Here is a 21136-nt window from a genome sequence, read left to right on the forward strand (position 1 = left end):
GGTAATCTTTTTTCTTTAATCTAATCGATATTGGAATTAAATGTTCACCTAACTCTATTTGTTAATGTGTTGAAGGTGACATTAGTAAAATTTTATTACGATTGTCCCCGAGTTTTAACACATACCGGCTGTTGCTATTTTTAGAACCAGAAGGTATTTCCCCGCTATTCATAGGTCAAGTGAACACTGACAGTTGATTACGATACACCTTACATGTTGAGTCATTACAGTAAAACATGGATTATAAGTGAATTATACGCGTAAGAGAAAATTTTCTGTCGAAAAAACGAATGTCAACAATCGGCATGGAACTGGAATATTCGTATCAAAGGGCTATGTATGTAACAGGGATGTGATTGACCTGGCAGCTGGAGGGCTGAAACCATTCCGGCCATGGGTTCTTGGGGTCAAAAGCACACTGCCGTAGAAGAAAAACTGGCTTTTTAGAAGCTCTTTTGAGGGTTCTTTTGACTTTAAATTTGAAGCAAACTGGGATATTAACTCTAACAACCAAAAGCACACTAGAATCTTTTTTAATCAGCTAAATAAACAAAACAATATATATATATATATATGTATATATATATATATTTTTTTTTTTTTTTTTTTTTTTTTTTTTTGGGGGGGGGTCCCTGGGGCCATTAGATCCGCGGAATTCCGCGAATCCGCGGACAAATCACATCCCTGATGTAAGTATCTTTGAGTAGTTTTGTACGTTGATGTGTTCCAAAATGTTTGTTTTTTAATTTATGTTTGGAATTCTTAAATCATTTTTATTTGCTACGTTAGGACAGCGTGTTAATATTTTTACATACATGTACTATAATTATATATTATAATAAATATACATGTTACATCTACTTATGCACCAGTCAATTGTAACCACGCCACCCCCCAGGTCGGGGGTATACCGGGGATAGCGGGGGAAAAGGACCGTGTTTTTACCTTCGAGGTGTCCCCCCAGTGCCGGGTAAATGCGGTGGTGGGGCGTGGTTGCAATTGACTGGTGCAACCATGCCCCCCCCCCCCCGGTCAGGGCAATAGCCGGGACTTTGACTTTCGGTCCAGCCAACCCCAGGTAAAATCCTCGTCCTGCGAGGACGAACTGATGGCCATATCCCTGCCATATGCCCCCGCACCCCAGGGAGCCTAGGTAAGGCATATTCCCCGCTATATTTTGCTCGAAGACAAAACCACCGCATTCACCCGGCACTGCAAGGCCACCTGAAAGGTAAAAAAACACAGCCCGTTTCCCCGGCTATCCCCGGAATAACCCCAGACCTGGGGGGCCATGGTTACAATTGACTGGTGCATTATGTACATGTTTCATATTTTTAAATGTACTTATACACATTATTTATGTATATGATATGAGTATGTAATCTTTTATTTGATTGTTTTATATTAGAAAAATATTAGACTTAAAATTTTGTTTAAAAATGATGTGTTTTGGTATGTGACCTATTTTTAACATACCATAATACATGAACATACCCATTATTTGTTTACAAACTGCATATTTTCAAAATAAACCTGTAAGAAAAGACGTACATGGTTTCGGGCTTGAAGCCACGACAGCTTTGACACTAGCGACATTCAGCTTGGTGTAGGTCTCTTTAAAACCCCGTACTGTTGTGAATCATTATCAACCATATGCACAACAACTACACATTTGTGCTTACCAACTTACTCTTGGCTAAAACGGATATTAGTGCAGATGTATAATTAATACATGTGCATTTGTCTTTCACAGTTGTAGTTTCTGCTGGTTGATAATCAGAAGTCTAATTTCTTTCAGGTAGGAAAATGACTGAATATTACTAAGTCAACAAATTGGGGTTATGAAGAATTCCAACCTGCATTAAATACTATGTTGGATCATTGAGACAGATTTGACATCCATGTCATCCACAAGGCAGTCACAGCTGATAGAGATGATGTGAGTATTTCATATAAAACATATTTGAGTTGGTGTTTGTTGTTTTATAAACTCACTGTATTCAATAATCAAGTGGTGGTGGTGGTGATGGTGATGGTGGTGGTGGTGGTGGTGATGATGATGATGATGATGATGATGATGATGATGAATTTTATTGATAAATTTAGTAAGTTTTTTATATATTATCTACATGTATGTATCAGCTTGTTGTTGTTGTTTTTAAATAATGTCGAGAAATATTACTGTTTATATTTTATTTTGTATATGTATGGCAGTATTATTATCTATACTAATAAGTTAGAAAGGCTTTTAAAGTACATTTTTTTCCTTTACAGCACTTAACATTCTAGATGGGTAAAGAACCTGAAGGGGCATAAAAACCAAATCAGCATTGACTCAGCATTGAGTAATTATCATATGTGCACACACTTCAAGAACAAACGCATGGGAACAGACCAAACTTCAAATGTTGAAGAGTAAAGACTTATTGTGAAAAATTCTAAATGTAAGAATACCATTGACTAAATAAAACAATAGACATCGATAACCTACAGAGACTGTTTACATGTTATAATATTAAAAAGAAGTAGTTAATGTGTTGAAGGTGACATTAGTTGAGAACTTTCACTCTGACATTTTTGGAGGGGCATTACCGCCTAGCCCTACATGCACGTGTTTCTTTACATACGTATATTTTAATTTGAAAGTACATTCATTGTTTTTAAATCTGAATTCTGAGTTAGTATCATACGTAAAATTCATTTATTTGAATGATTACAGTTTATGATTAAGTCCAATAAAGCTTTATCAATTTTTACAAGAAAAGGGTTGATTTTTAAGCATTTAATAGCTATAAAAATGTATGGTTACATGACATTATCATATGTATATTTTCTTCAAAATTGAACGGTAAACTATCATAAATTGTCTTTTAAATTGTTCATTAGACATCATAGAAAATATTTAAAATGATTTCAGCAGGTTGTCTTATTATTAATTATTTTTTATGAATTTATAAAACTGCTTTATATTTTCAAACATCGAAATACTGCTCTGTTCACAAGACTCACAAGATCAATCAAAATGATTTTTTTGCATGTGTATCAATAATGCTGTTCGGTTGAACTTATGTTTTCTGTTAACTGAAGTTTATTTCACCAGAAACTGTTGTGTTTATTTCATAAGCTCTGATAATGTGAAACAAAAATCAAATATAGACAAAATATTTACTTGTCGCTCTTTGTAGCCCTTGGAGTTTGGGGTTGGGTGAAATGAAACTTAAATAACTTTTTATCTTCAAAATTTGGATAAAAGTCCCATAGTGTACCTTGATAATAACTATGTTGTCGGTGAAAGCTTTTATTAAAGTGTGTATTACTTAAATACCTTAATTCAGTTTAAATAATTGCGGCCTTTAATGATTTTTATTTTCATATAGATTTCCTGTTATATTGAGCTTTGTCAATATTTTTGTTGTTTTGTATTATGTACAATTATTACTTCTATTTCCTAACTTAATTTTTTTGTCTCATTTGTCAAATTGAATTGGTACATATTTCATATAAAGTGAAAAAACACACACACTATTTTTAAAGATGCACTCTTACTCCCAAACAAGACCTATCACAATTTATATTATTGTTTTGATTTTTCAAAATGGGTTGATAGATGTCAACAACAATGTTTCCAATGAAGGATTTTGAGTTCAATTTGCTAATAAGAATGAACATAAAACATGGTATTTCTGCCTTGTGATACTATAGTAGACCACAGTAAATCTTTTAGCAATCACCAATCATTGAATATTTGTCATGCTTTCTGCTATTTTAAACAGAGTCACAAGCTTGTTATAAATCAGTAAACAATATTTCAGTAAATGCATTATTTAGTAAGTAGTTATTGTTTTATCAGTCAATTTGATGTGTGTTTGGAAGTATATTACTCCTTAGAAATGGGTTTAAACTTTCAAAATTGATTTCTAGGAAGTACAAAAACTTCCATAATTTTGAAGAAAACCACCAATGTAGAAAGCTTGGAAGTTCAAAATATTCAAACCTTGTGTCAAGATTACTTTTATGGTCACAATTTCAATCAGTCTTAAGATAAAATGATTAATTATAATATAAGTCTTTGAATTTGGCAAGTTAAAGTTACAAATTACTTGATTTTTAACATTCTAATTGAAAAATAGTGGAAAAAGATATTGTATTCGGGAGATTTTAACTTCCACATTTCAGTGTAAAACTTCCAAAATTGATGGACAGGAAGTTTATACTTCCAGTTTCAATTTCTTAATGGAAACCCTGTTATATGTATTGATTTCAAATAAGAGTTTCACTTTAAAGATGCTCATTTAAAGATAATGAACAGACACACAAAAACTGGACACATTTGATACTAATTTTATGAATGATTATTGTTTAGGTGACCTCTGATTTGTTTTGGAGATATTCATAAATGGGTGTTATTCTTTGTTGTCTTCAGTTTCTTATACATTTAAGGATTTTTATAATTGCTTTTCTGGTATATATTAATTTAATGCAAATGAAAACACACTTTAAAGTAGACACATTTGATACTAATTATATAAATGATTATTGTTTACATGTACTCTGAGTTGTTATGAAGATATTCATAAAGGGGTGTTCTTCATGTTATTATACATTTTGGACTTGATTTAGTATTGCTTTTCTGGTATATATTCATTTAATGCACAAACAAATTATTTTAAGTGTTCAGTATCACTTTCACACATTGTTTACTATTATTTTGTGCAAATTTGGCCTATTTATGCTTATATGTGCATTGTTGTATTTCAAAACCTTTGTGAAAAATAGAAACAGTATTATTTCTTTCATGCATAGTCTGATACATATTCAGTTTGTATGCATTATTTTTATCATATTTGAAAAATATGCCATTGTCCTATAAGACACATGCTATTTTTGTGTTGATATCACTATCAACTAAAAACATCCATTTTCAACTCTTTTTTACCATGTAAATGGAGAAGTTAACATTATAACATACATTTTAGCATTATTAAACAGCTAAAAACAAGGTATGTTATGTTATAAATGCATTTCATCTAGTAAACAATGTTCTCTTTCTATATAACAGTTCAATAATTATGTTCTATTTATATATATTAATGTTTGTAACTTTCATACGAAATGATAATGTTTATTAAAGTACTACAAACATTGTTTTTCATGTCACTTCTTCATGATGAATTCCCCATATAGTCAGGAAACTTATATTCTTCCCTTCAAGTTGTCATTCCAGCATGGTGACTGCCCCCTCCCCCTAAATGATTAGAACTGCAGTGTACAAGAACAATAACTCTATTTCAGCAAATTGCAAGAGTTATTCCCTTTGTTCCTTTTCCTGTCAGTAGCATAACAAGAAAACTACTTTTTGGAATTTCATTAAACATCATTCAGTGGTAAAGCACAACAAGAGGAAGTGCAGTGCACAATGACTATAGCTGTATTTCAGCTAATTACAGAATTATTGCCCTTTGCCTCTTTTTCTTGACCAGAGCATTACTTTCAAAGTACTCGTGGTATTGAAATAAAATTTGGTATATGGATAGGTGGCAATGACAAAAAGTACAGTGCACAAGCACCCTAATTCTGTTGTGTTCATCAATGTACCACACCCCTAATGAAATGTTCAACTTGAAACTCTTCAATTTCAATGCTTTAGCCTATGTTGTTAAGCAGAATGCTACAAATATTTTGAGAATTTCATGGATGCGAATCGATGCATTGTAATGTGCTTGTTGACCTTGACATTCCTTGTTTTTCAACATATAACAAATGCATAAACTATTAAACGGCGCCCTTTGATGCTTTGCATCAATGGTCTTTCTTGTAAGAGTGGAAATCAAAATTGAGCAGGCAATATTGTTTTACAAATGGCGATGGTTTATCACAATGTCATTGAACAAAATGTACTTACACTGAGAATGGCTCCAAGACTTTTCTATGCACATAGGTAAACACTCATCATATTCATAAGCCAGATGATGTGCACATATTCATTCATTTGGCTTCATTTAGAATGAAACTTCATGAATAAGTATGCGCATATTTGATATTTATTTATCTCAATTTTGCAAAACTGAAATCACATGATTTTATCGAACGAACTTGAAACTCTACGTATCAAATTAAAACATGCTACCCACGGTAAGATGGCAATAAATCCGTATGATGGTGGTTAACATCTACAATGGCGACTTTATTGATAAATTTCTTCAATAATACACGTATAAAATTCACATCATCAGCATCCGGAAGTGATGATAACATGTACATGTGTGAATCATTCGACCGCTCTGATCAGAGTGAATGAGTCAATACAGTAGACTGGTACCCGAATGTACTTTTCCTCAAAAACGCAAGTTATAACATTTATACAGGTACGCGACACATGGTTTTACATAATAGTATTTAAACAATCAAACCAAAACTCATGCTGTATTTTAAAAAAGTGCTCAGTGCCATGCAATGATTAGTTAAAAAATAAACTTTGTATTTGAAAAGAAAATGTCACGGAAACAAATTATGTCAAAAAAAACCCAGCCCTGTTAATAAATTGATACCAACATTCTACACAATCCTTTTTTTAAAACCAAATATCCTGGTTGTTTACTACTTAGACCGCACGCTTGATTCGGTTTACGTACCCACAAGACATTTCGAATGCGCGACGGGCACCGTGGTTAGCTGATACTGGTCTCTTTTCGGATAAAAGAGAAAGCGGCTACCAGTCTATCAATAAAGAGCATTGAACGGAAAAATGTCGATGCGTACTTTTCCAATATGTTCATATTCTTATTGCATTTAATCTGACCGTATGCAAGAACATTCATGTAGTTAACCCGATTAACTCACTCGCTACGTATCCATTTCTTGTGCTTCATTTAAAGAACATACAATTAGCTTGTCTTGTTAGGAGAACTATTTTTTAACAGGGTTGTGTTCACGCCGGCCAGTATAGTTAAATGTGAGACTCCAAAATCTAAAAGGAAAAGGAACCTAAGTTTTGATGGAATTGAATTGTCATCAAAAAAGGCTTGTAATGGGAAGGACTCGGACCTTGTTTTCCCTATACTCGTTAATCATGAACGCCTGGTGACTAACAACAGCTTAAGTTCTTACTCCTCAAATTCTGGTCAGACAGACCTACCCCCAAGAACAAATGCTCACATTGTCCACCTGATAGAGAAGTTGTCGGATGATGTTTCCACTCTAAGGGACCGCCTAAATGGTCGCATTGACCAACTTGAAAACTCCCTAGAAAATCGTATATCACAAAAAGTTGCAAGTATTATTGATAAACGCATCAGCAAAGAAGTGTCTGGAATGAATAAGGATTTAGACTCTAAGCTACAGTCATTCAAATATGAGGTAAACCGGGACACTCTTGACCTTGGTTAAAAAATGCTACGACTATCCGGCATGACATCAGAAAAAGCGGATATAAATCTCAATATAGTGATTCGCGGGCTTGGATTTCATGAGGGAAAAAAATCTTAACTCTAAAGTCAACACCCTGATACGTAATGGTTTAAAACTTGATAGAATACAAGTGGTGGACACAAATAGGAAATAGTCAAACTCCTCAAATCGACCCGGTCTTGTGATAGCCTCATTTCAGTCTAACGAAGAAATCTCTACTTTATTTGGTGCTAAAAACTTGCTGAATAACTCTGATCAATACAGAAATGTATACTTGGATAAAGGCCAGTCAGCTGAGCAGAGAGCAATGGATAGCAATTTGAAGACACTAGTTACTGCTCTACAGGATGCTAGGCTTGATGTATCAATGAGGGGCAATAGAGTTGATAGATCAACTGGGACCGGCGACAACAGAGCCAACAAGGACGGGGTTCAACAATATATCAGCCAGCAACAACACATATTACAGTCATAGTACTAGAGACACACGCGATTCTCTTTCAGGTTCAAGATCTTCTGGTAGACAAGATTATCGTCAGTCTTTTTCCGGAATATTTACTAATAATAAAAACACTCTGTCTTTTGATTCACGTGGAAATTATGATAATTCCCAAAACTATGGTAATGACAGATTTGTTTCAGATAACTGATACAACACGCTTAGGTACGACAGTGGGCATCAACAAGGGTACAGAGGACGCCGCTAGCTTTTGACAGGGTTTTGGAATGTGCGAGGATGGACAAGCAACACATCATCTGATAATTTTATTCTTAGACATAATTGTATTAAGCATTTAAACTTTTTTACAAATTTACTTGGATCGGCTAAAATTGTTTTAGATGGTTTAATTTGATTTGGTAACAATAGAAAGCACATTCATTGAAAGGCTTAATCAGGGTCAGGAGGGGTAGGATTTTTAATTAAAAATAAGCTTTTAAATTATTTTGATATCAAAGTTGTTGATGACAGTAATGATGGGATATTATGGCTAGAAATGAAACATAGATATGTTGAGTCTGTATTGTACCCATGTGTCTGCTATTTGCCACCTGAAAATTCTTCACGATACTCAGATGTCAATATGTTTTTTGACAATCTGCTACACTCTATCTACCAATATCAAAATTCATGTCTTATATATATTTGCGGTGACCTTAATAGCCGTAGTGGGGATTCTGAAGATTATATTGCAGGAATTGATAATCTAATTGATAATTTTATACAGTTTCTTATTGACTGTCATATGTGCATGTTAAATGGTAGCAACTTTGTACACACTGATTTTACTTCAATCTCGTCTAAAGGTTGTTCAGTTGTAGATTATTGTATATTGAATCATTGCAATTTATCATATTTTAGCAATTTTAATGTATTCAGTGTGTCCGATTTAATGAAAACTATAGGTATTCAAAATACACTAGCTAGAAATATTCCAGATCACTCTGTTATTGCATGGAACATTGGTTTGAAGATATGTCAAATGTCTGAATGTACCTCACACACTGCTCCAGGCTATGAAAAGTTTGACCTCAAAAGTATTCCCGATTCTTTTCTTAGTGATAATGACATTTTACATTCGGTTAACAATTTAATCTGTGTTCTTGAGGAAGGTTTGAGATTGCAGTCAGATGTTGACACAGCATATGATGGTTGGTGTAATATTGTTAAAATGAAATGTATGGTAAATTGTCATATAAAACTGTTCAACCTGGTGTATGTAAAAATAATTATTTTAGAAAGCCTAAACCTTGGTGGAATGATGAATTGAGTGATATGTTTAAACTTGTTCATGCTGCAGAAAAGAAATGGATACAATGTCAAAATAGATTTACAAAAACTTTGTTAAAACATGATTATTGTAGTATTAGGAAAAATATTTGATAAAAAGGTTCAAAAATGCAAACGTGCTCACTGGCAGAAAACAAAGAGTGATTCACTCTCTGATTTAGAAGATGATCAAAAAGAGTTCTGGAAAAAGATTGGTAAAATTGGCATTGTATCAGATCGTAATAAATCAATACCAATGCACGTTATACTTGAGGATGGAAGTGTATCTGATGATATTAAAACTGTACTTATAAAATAAAAAAAAATCAGTAAGTTACTAAACGTAGAACATGATGTACACATGAATGAAACGAATATGGAAAATGTACCAAATGCTGTTAATTTTGACCTTGATGTTGGTATAGGTATTAATGAATTGTCAAAGCTGTTGGGAATGCTAAGCGATGTAAAGCAGCAGGTGTTGACTGTATACCATCCGAAACTCTGAAAAATGAAACTGCTATTATAGTTCTACATAGTCTTTTTAATGTATGTTTTCAAACTGAAATAATACCGAAGCTTTGGTCCAGAAGTATTATAAACCCAATTTCTAAATCTAAAAAAAACAAATGACCCCCTCTCCTATAGAGGCATTACACTAGCTCCTAGTATGTACAAAATGTATACCAACATATTGAATGAACGTATTGTAAAATGGGCTGATGATAATGATCAAATTGCTGATGAGCAAAACGGCTTCCGAAAGAAACGCAGTACAATAGATCATATCTCGAGTTTGACAAATCTTGTTGACACACGAAAGAAAAATAAGCAATCTACTTTTTGTGCATTTATCGATTTTAGTAAAGCGTTCGACTCGGTTAACAGAAATTTGCTTTGGAAAAAAATTGGAAAATATTGGCATGACAACCAAAATGCTCTCAGCAGTGAAATCCCTGTATCACGATATTTCATCCTGTGTCCGAATCCATGGCCACTATACAGAATGGTTTAGCATAAATACTGGCTTGCGACAGGGCTGTTCTTTGTCAACAGTACTTTTTAGTTTATACTTAAATGACTTGACATTAATGCTTAAAAGTTTGGGAAAAGGTATAGAAATAGGCAATGAAAAATTGTGTATACTACTATATGCAGATGACATTATTCTAATAGCAGAGAATGCATATGATCTGCATCCATGTTATCAACTTTAAATTCTTGGTGCAATTGAAACGATATGAATGTTAACACTATGAAGAGCAATGGTGTACATTTTAGACCAAATTCAGTGAAACGTTCTGACTATGTTTTTAAATGTGGTCCATCCACTATAGAATATTCAGACAGATATGTTTATCTTGGTGTAACACTCACAAAACATATAGACTTTAATATAACCGCTAAAATTGTTGCCCAAAGTGCTGGTCGTGCCTTGGGACTTCTCATCACTAAGTTTAAAAACAATGATGGTTTTCCATTTGACGTGTATTCAAAGCTTTATTACCCCTGTGTAGTGCCTATAATAACATATGGGGTTGCTGTTTGGGGAACACGGTCTTTTTCATGTATAAATGCAATACATCACTGACCAATGAAGTTTTTCCTAGGCACAGGTAAATATACCCCTAATGCTGCAGTTTATGGAGATATGGGTTGGAAACCAATCATTGTTGATCAATGGAAATCAGTCTGTAATTATTGGAATAGATGTCTTAGATATGATGTATCAAGAATTAACAAGAAAGTATTTTATTGGGCTGCAGTAAAAGGAAATAATACATGTAGAAATTGGGCATTTGATGTAAAGGATAAATTGTTGTCTCAGATCTGACAGATGCAAGGTTTAAAAAAACTTGTTGAGTTATGGAAGAATAATGTGAATATAAACTTTAGAAAACTTAGAACATATAAATTGTATAAGCACTCATATGAAACTGAACTGTATTGTAAATTGAGTTTTTCTTTTCCACATAAATCTGCGCTAGCTAAGTTTAGATGCGGGGTTGCACCCCTGAGTATTGAAACAGGTCGTTATCAGAATATCCCAGAAATGGAAAGGGTATGCCCCTTCTGTACTGATGCTGTCGAGTCTGAAAAACATGTTATTCTACATTGTCCAACATACAATGAGCAAAGAAAGTTACTCATGGATAAATGTAAAACGTTAGTTTAAAACTATGGTAGTTTAAATGATGATGATAAGTTCATACTTATATTCACCCATCCAGATTTAACTAGAACATTAGCCAAAACCTGTCATGAGATTTTAACCGTTAGAAACAATATTTTGTATAGCAAAAATATGTAAGCTAGTCAGTTCTGTATATGTATACAGTTATCACGATAGTCATATTCATGCGGCCTGAGTACTTATTCAGCTCTTTATTAGTATTTTAATAATATCAAATGTTTTAAAAATGAAACATGTCTTTGTATTTTATAATGTTCAACCTTTTTTTATATAATGGTAGGATGAGTCAGTTAATCTGTTCGCTCCTAACCTAGTTAGAGGTGATACATGGTTTATTAAAATATTTCTTACCAGAGCTTATTTAAAGCACCAAAGATACATCTGTTACATTTTATGTTCTTCTCTCTTTTAAGACTTCTTTTAGACACCTAGTGTCACGATTAAATGACTCAACCTACTTTTTAGTGTATTATTATGTCTTAGTATACAATGACATATAATGTATTCATTTGTGTTGTTTGAAACAGTTTGCACACTGTGAAATGTAATGTAAAAGTTTTATAGTCTCTTGTGATTCTATAATAGAATGGCCGCATATATATCCTGTTTTGTACATAATATGTTTTAACTAATTTGAATATATGTGGATTAGACTTTAATAAATAAATAAATATATATGTTTGAGAGTTTGAGGAAAGCTTCACTCCTTACTTTCAGTGTTATGATTAAAGAGGGGCCACACCATTTCAAAGAAACATTTTAAATCAAATTTAAAATAAAAAATATGAATTTTAATCCGCTTAATAAGTCTTTTTTTATTTAGGTTAAAACATCAATTCAGGTTACCAAAACAGAACTGCATGGCCAAGAGGACATGGTTGTGGTGCACATTCACGAGGTATATGAGTTCAACAAATTACGATGATCACTAGTCAATGTTTATGCTTAAATAATTTAAAACTGATTTCCTGAGGACCTGGGCGGTTTTCATAAAACTCCTTAAGTCATATCCTAACTTAAGTCACTTTCCTAATTTTATTATCTCTTTTGTCATATGTAATGAAAATAAAGACTTTTCAAAATACATTATTTCCATTAACCTTATTAAAAACATTCTTATGTGTTAAAACACGTATACATTTATTTTAATTTGACTATGAACTATAAGAAATCTACTTAAGAAAGGAACGACTTAGAGGCTTTATGAATACGGCCCCTGGTTGTGGGGCACATTCACGAGTTATATTATTTCAACAAACTTAGATATCCACTTATCAATGGCCGTGCTTAACCATTTGACATAAACGACTAAAAATTATCTTAGATAATAAACTAGAAATAGTTTGCTTTTATTTTTTATTCAATCTAAAGACATTTTAGACTGACATATATTGTATATCATTAACAGCACATATGTGTACAATATATAACGTTCAAAGAAAAACCTAGTTTTTCAACCAATATAGTTATACCATATTATGGCAAATGTTTTCTTATTATGTGTTTGTCGGTATTAAAATGTATAAACAAACTCAAACTTTCAACAATAAAATCGCAATCAAAAATTAGAAAAAGATATCTTCTATTTCAGTTTCGTGAAGTTTTCGAAAATAAACAGATTAGTCAACTTCACTTCAAGTCATTTCTCTTCTATCAACCGTTGTCCTGAAAAAAAGGTTTAACATTCCATTCAAAGGCATTTACAAATAACATTTATAAATAAATGAGTTAAATCCTTAAACCAGCATTTTTAACTGAGCTTTATTTGCATAGGTGATGTCACTAACAACGGCACAATTGCGGAAAACTACGACTTTACCTTTAAAAAGTTTGTGTGATTTACACACGTGGTCAATACCAACCACCCAACCCTGTGAGATGTACATATATAGTACTTCTAGACTTGACATGAAACATCGGGTAAAAGTATTAGAGCATCATTTTGCTATAGCGCAGTAGACAATCATTTTACAATGACTTTGTTCAAAGGCACAAGTCCGAACCCCAACAGACACTTAACTGTACACAGAACGTACAAAACACCACATGCATACCACACATATACCACACAAGCATACCACATATGCATAACACACATGCATCAAAAGCCATATGTCCATATTTTCTAACTCACAACTTGGAAATATTTACCGAACCACGCAGTGAAATCTATTGGTCCGGTAAATTTTACCTCTGGAGGGGATTTCAAATACAAAGTATATCACAGCCATCAAGCGGTAATAGCTTCCTAACCGTGAAACAACCGTTACCCGACTTACGTATGTTGAGATTTGCTTCACCTAGGCTTTTGGGCTACTTGTTCACAGCAAGGTAATCGACAGCACTCATATATATTTCCCAACGAAAAATTGGGAAAAGTTTTCAAAGTAAATCATCAAATTATGCTGGTTAGAAATGATCTAAGAGAGAAAATCTCAGCTAAAATCTCTCAAGCATATTTTCAAACAAACAATTGGGAATATCTTCCCATGTAAGGAATCATACACAACTAAACATAAAATGCTGGCTGATGTAGTTGGGTATACTTTCTTATGCTTGTCTGACATAATCTGACCTTGATCTCAGCTTATTGAGTAATGTAAAGAAAACTTCACTAGCTTTAGTTATTATTCCCAGCAATAAATAAGGGATAGTTTTCCGAATTGAAATATAATACCCAGCTTACCATAGTATCCTGGTTACATCTGCGTGCCAGGCATCTTCTAGCCTTGGCCTTCCTCTCAGCGAGGAAATCTTCCCGCATGATTTCAGCAATGAGCTGGTCCTCCGACTGAGTGTAAGTAACATTAAAAGAAATAATTTTCAGTAACATTTTGAAAATATAATATAAATGAAACATGGTTTTAGCATACTGATTATAGCTTTAGATTTCTTAAGGTTTCAAACGCTTCACCTTTTATGTTATTTTCAGGAACTTAGGTTTATAGGGAGTTTATATTGCAACAAACATGTGAGTTTGCCTTCGTGTATAGCCTATCATAAAACCAATGTCTCTTTTAGTCTCCTTGGCCAAATCCATTTAGATGTTACAAGCGAAAGTCAACCAAATGCGGATATAAGAAGGGGTGTCCTTTGTTTATAAAATAATTATTACACCAATGACATTAACCTTCGCGTCCTCCTCGACAGCAGTCGCCTCAGTCCTGTTATCTTGTAGGTTATCTTTCTCCGTATCTTCTGCTTTCTAAGCAAGTTTCCAATTTTGCAGTTTCCTCGCTTTTCGTTTCCGTTCGTTTATGAAATTATCATGAAGTATACCAGCAATGAGTTGCTTCTCATCTGCCGTATAGGATACCTGTGATTAATGTATTTACAAAATGGATAAAATCTGACGAAGAAATAAAGAATGTTGTACTTAGTTTAAATAATAATTATTATATTTATGGTATCAACCTTTGCGTCCTCCTCCACAGCAGACGCATCAATCCTGTCATCTTGTTGCTCATCTGTATTCTCATGTTGTGCTTTCTTAGCAAGTTTCCAATTTTGCAGCTTTCTCGCCTTTTGTCTCCGTTCGTTTATGAAACCATCATGGAGTATACCAGCAATGAGTTTCTTTTCATCTGCCGTATATGTCACCTAAAAAAAGTGTAATTTATTTCGAAAGCAAATGAAATCAGACAAAAAATATTTTAAGCGCTGTGAAACTGATAGTTTAAATTGAGCGATTTTGTCACCGTAATACTTTTGAATTAATTATCAGGGAAATATATTTTGAAAACCCAGAATGCTAATTCCATAAGGAAAAAGTAGAACCTGGTACCTAAAAATGAACGTAATTTACAGTTGTGAACAAGAATTACCGCATCGTCGGGTTGAGAAGCTTCGTTCTGTCGTGTGGACGTTTTCTTCTCGGCAGACCCAGATGAGACCTGAAACCAATGAGAAAGCAGGATAAAGGATCGCGAACGCATCAATGAATACATTTGCGGATCTGTGGTGAAGTAATGTTTGCCCCTCCCCCCTCAATTTTATAATAGCTTTGTAATGAATTCGTGCTTGGCACATTATTATCAAATAAATTGCCATAAAAATAATTTTAAAAATATCCACCTAAATCAACATAACAATTATTGTAGAATTCGACATGAAAACACCGCACTGTGTGTACAGTTTGACCATTATAACTCCCGGGTTTCAATGTAACCTCAACTTCGATGGGCTCTAGCAAGTCAAATAATAAATTAAGCCTTTAAATACCGCTTTCCTTGAAGTGGAGGTAGCCTGCTTGGAGGAACGGCAAGGTTAGAAGGATTATCATCAAGAGCGACGCCAAACGCCACACCGCCTGTGGCCACTTTGGCATCCTGGCCTAAATGGGATAATTTGATATCCAATTTTAACTATTTTTTCAATCAATTTCAGAAACAGGTAATAAATAATTACATATCTTGTGATTTATAACAGGTTCAAAGCTTTTTACTGCATCACTTGTTGCTGTTTATTCAGTTAAATGTATCGTCAATATTAGAGATATAAATTTATTCTATTAATATAAAAAATGACATTTTGGACTGACTTTTTCCGACACTTTTTGGACTAGGAAACTTGTGGCCTAGTTCATAGCGGTAAACACGCGATCTGCATTCTCAAGCCGTATCTGGGGTTTCACTGACGTAATGTATTAATACGCTGTATTTTGATTAGATTGCCGTTAGCTAATTTGAATAATCAAAGTAGTACAAGAACTGATTACAATGACAACATCCAATAAAAATAGTTCTCCTAACAAGACAAGCTAATTGTATGTCCTTTTAATGAAGCACAAGAAATGGATACGTAGCGAGTGAGTTAATCGTGTTAACTACATGAATGTTCTTGCATACGGTCGGATTAAATGCAATAAGAATAGGAACATATTGGAACAGTACGCATCGACATTTTTCCGTTCAATGCTCTTTATTGATAGACTGGTAGCCGCTTTCTCTTTTATCCGAAAAGAGACCAGTATCAGCTAACCACGGTGCCCGTCGCGCATTCGAAATGTCTTGTGGGTACGTAAACCGAATCAAGCGTGCGGTCTAAGTAGTAAACAACCAGGATATTTGGTTTTAAAAACAAGTATTGTTATCCTTTGTATAGAATGTTGGTATTAATTTATTATCAGGGCTTGGGTTTTTTCGACATAATTTGCATGTTTCCGTGAAATTTTCTTTTCAAATACTATATGAACTACTTTTGTGAAATGAAAATTAAAAAAGTATGTGTACTTTGGTTAACATACGCCAACCACGTAAATTAATTTGTATAGGTCTGATTTAACGGCATTGAGAAATTCAAAAGAACTATGACTTTATCTGATTAAACGCTTTAGCCCCCCCTCCCTCTACCCACGCTGAAAGCACTGCTGGACTAGGGCTTCATTTTGGGGAATGTTGATAACCATGTTCTAAGCATTGAAAACATCGGCTCACATCACAAGGGGTCACTGTTTAATGGGCTAGCTTAAACTTTAGACTAAAACTGTTTGCAAGTTGCAAAGGAAATTTGAAAAATCTAGTTAAGTATGTGTAGAGTGAGGGGGGTGGGGGGACTAAAGCGTTGAATCAGATAAAGCCATAGTTCTTTTGAATTTCTCAAAGTCTTTAAATCAGACTTGTACAAATCAATTTACGTGGTTGGCACACATACTTCTTTAATCTGATCAATTCCTTTTATATCAAAGGACTGTTATTTGCAGTTTCAGTGAAGATTTTCAATGATGTAATTATATACTATATAGAAAACCTGTCACCTCTTTTTCAGGGGAGCTTTAAACCACTGGGCCATACTTTGAACAATCTTTGTAAAAGAGATCGACATTGTACACCTATGTCAGACTGCATACACAATGCTATTAGGAAGTAGTTTTTATTTAAAAAGTGAAGAATTATTTTCTCCCTCTTAATTTGTGCTTGGTATTCAATTCATATAACATGTTTCCATTATAACTTATTGCTGTTGATAAATATTAGGCACTGCCTTCTGTCTAATGCTATTCATATAACTGCTGCAGACTTTTGTACATAGCAAAGCAAGTTGAGTAGACTAAGATGAGATGAATATCGTTTTTAAAGTATGAAATATTGAAATGTCTTTTAAATACTTTGACCATCAAATTTCATAACATGGTGTCAGCAGTTCATCACACTGCTAGTGAGAATGGAATACCAAACATAATTTTATTCTTTATTTTATACCCATCATCAATCCACATGCAATACATATCACAAAATACTTTAACCCATATTCCGCTCCAGTACAATACGGCCATATACCACTCTTGTGACGTCACGTCATAACAAGTATGTTGCGCAATATTAAATTGACGTCATTAAAACAATGAGTGCATCCTTAAAATGAAATTTATTATGCAAAGATGTGGCTTCTAAGTCATCTTATCAGTAATGTATATGATAAAACGGTTATTAGTACTGCGTTTTGATCCGGATATGGCGGAATGTCATATTTGATTCCGGTGGGGTTTTTTTGCAGTTTTTAATTTTACTCGGCTTGTGCCTTGTGGTGTCCGAATCTGCAAAAATCTACTTGAGTCGAATACAACCTCATGGATCAAAACGCAGTACTTATAACCCTATTATGTACAAAACCTGTACCCCGTGGACACAGCATCTTTAACCTACAGGGCCATTGTAACTTCGAACAATCATTGTAAAAGACAACTACATACAAGATGCTTAAGGAAGTAGTTTGGAAAAATTTAGAATTATTTTCTCCGTCTAAATTTGTATGCATTAGATAACTCAATAAATGCAGCAGTTGGCCATTCTTATATTGTCCTCTGTCACTGTCCTGATAGCTCCCTATCTCAATAGATGCAAAAGGTTGTAGGTTCATGATTCCCTGGTCCAATATGTCATACAGAAAGAAGATGTTGAATGTAGAATCAAGAAGCTTTCTTTTCAGGCACTCCAAATTGAATAGTACTGTAACATTTGGAGTGCCAAGAATTTGTTGGATTCCTAGGCAACAGGTATTAGGTGTTGCAGTACATTTGGCAAATACTTTTCACCCGTCCTTGTAAATCTAAAAAAAGCTTTTATTTCGCAAAAGAAGTTCATATAACTAAATTAAGGTTGCTAAATCAGAGTTTGAATAATTCTGAAAACTAGATGTGCCTTTAATTGCAGGAATTTGAACTCCAACTCATAATGTCAATTAAGCTGGTTATGCAATACTGCAGTTCCTTGGTGTTGGGAATACTTTATTTACTTGAATAAACAAACAGTTCTTCTGTTGGAAAGTAAAATGTATTTACATGCATTTTTCTTGCCCTGACTCCATCGAAGTCTTAAATCTTAGATCAACATGTACTTGGGGCTATGTGTAATATCAATGAGAACTATAAATTATGTTCAATTTAGTGCCACTTATGATATTTCATTCCACATACAAAAACACTAACATGTTCAAACCAATATCCTATGTTATGATAAAACCATTGCCAAGTTGGTAATTTGAATAGACAAGGAATTATATCTGGTCAGGGTTTGACATAGTCTTTCTAGACAGCTGGACTTGTTTTGCAGTTACTTTGAAAATCTTCAAAAGCTAAACTGAACAAGACTTGAGCAAAACACTCACAATACCAAAAGGGGTTTTAAAGACTTATGAGATCATTCTCACATCACCTATACCATTAGTTCTTATCTACAAACTTAAGTCAACATAATAATTGATGTTTTACATAAATATTGCAATGAATAAAACATATTGCAATAAGTGCCAATAACATAGCAATCAAGTATGATCACTATAGGCCTAAACATGAGATTTCAACATTTTCCTGATTAACAATAAATAATTTTACTTAACGATTTCCTCATTTTTTACACAAGCTGAAAAACTGGTCTCTTTTGGAATACTTCACATATTTCATGGCTTTCATCATTCAAACTAACATTTCGCTTGTTATTTCAATATTCAATGATTGTGTAAACATTCATAAATGATGGTTAAAATTAACATTCATGCTAATCATGCCTACCAAAAGCACCTGACTCACCAATTAGTATCCAATTTTGGCAGGGCTTATTGGTGGTTCATTGAACTCAACCATGACCTCCCACAATCTGCACTGATCAACAGTAGTTAATGAATTGTTTCAATTGTTCTTATTTTCATAAACTTAGAAAACAACTGCAGTGAATAAAATTTATTCCTCATCAGTGAGAGAATGTTTAGAAAAATGAACGAAGCCGAGTTACATCTAGTATGATATCAAATCCAACAAATGTATACATTATTTTATACAACCGTATTTAGTAAATGTTAAATTTTTGAAAGTCTAAAAAGTTTCATTTTTTGGTATATCAAAGAACGTTTGTGTGTATAATTTTGATGATTTTTTGTGATTCATTTAATTTCATTCTTGTTTCATTTAGTGTTCAATCCCAAGCTTTCTTGTTCACATTTAAGTGCAAGAAAAGTCACTGATCTAAATAAATTCATTATAATGTAAGGTCACATAAAGGATATATTGTTCTTTTTAAAAATAACATTTTTTCATCCATTTAAAATTATGTCAAATGAAGTGCACTGACATTTTATAATGAGTTTAAAGCTGCACTCTCATTTTGACAACTTTTTTAATTTTTGTCTTGGAATGACAATATCTAGTAATCTTTTTTAATGGAAAAGCGCAAAATAACTGCTATTAATAAATCATTTGTAAACTATGGGGATCATCAGTAAGTAAGTTTCAATGCATTAATTGTACGCATCGATACGACGTTTATGTCAATTTTCTACAATTTTCTTTAAAGTTTTGCATTTTCATCATTAACTGAGAACACCCCCTTTAAACAGTACCTTATAATGTCTTTGACTTATCAAATATTTAATAGTGGTTGGTCTACAACCAAGATTTGTTTTAATTATTCAGGTTTCAAACTGCATTGTGTATGCGATTGGAAAGATAATCTTGAAAGCTCACTTAGTATAATTTTTACAAATAACATTCACCCTTCAAGGTACTCATATTTGGATGATACATGTATAAATATTTGCACAGTCATTTATGTATACTTGCATTTATTGATAAAGGATACCTTTTTCAAATCTTTGATTTAGATTACAAAGTATAACTTATATAAATAAATATATATTCTTAACTTTATCTGAATGCACAAGCTAATGCATCAGTCAATTGTAACCATGCCCCCCGCCCCCCGGTCCCGGAATAGCGGGGCCTTTTACTTTCGGTCCAGCCAACCCCAGCTAAAATCCCCGACCTGCGGAAATAATCCGATGGTAAAGTCCCCACCAAATGCCCCGCACCCAAGGTACATTAGGTTAAGCCCCATCCACACTGTATTTTCCGGGAAGACCTGGCATTGCGGGGCCACCTGAAAGGTAAAAACATGGCCCATTTCGCCTGCTATCCCCGGTATACTCCCGGATGTGGGAGCCGTGGTTACAATTGATTGGTGCATAATGATACATAGTGATCCAATCTCATGCCAAGATGATTTCTGGTCTGACATCGCAAGGTTAGATATTCTTAAGCATAAAAAAGCCTTGACAGCATTTGAGAAAGACTGTTGTGAGATTAAATCTTCATTACTTTACTATTTCACAACATTGGGTGATAAGGGATCTATATTGAATATTTTGATTTTGTTCCCTAAACGCCTCAAGTCAACTGATTAATTAATACACATTCAATTCTATCTCCACAATATTCGGCACTGCATTGTTAAATAAAACTCAAAAGTTACACTTGTAAATTATTTAACCAAATACCT

The sequence above is a fragment of the Mya arenaria genome, chromosome 14 (assembly GCF_026914265.1).
Source record: "Mya arenaria isolate MELC-2E11 chromosome 14, ASM2691426v1".
Taxonomy (NCBI): Eukaryota; Metazoa; Mollusca; class Bivalvia; order Myida; family Myidae; genus Mya; species Mya arenaria.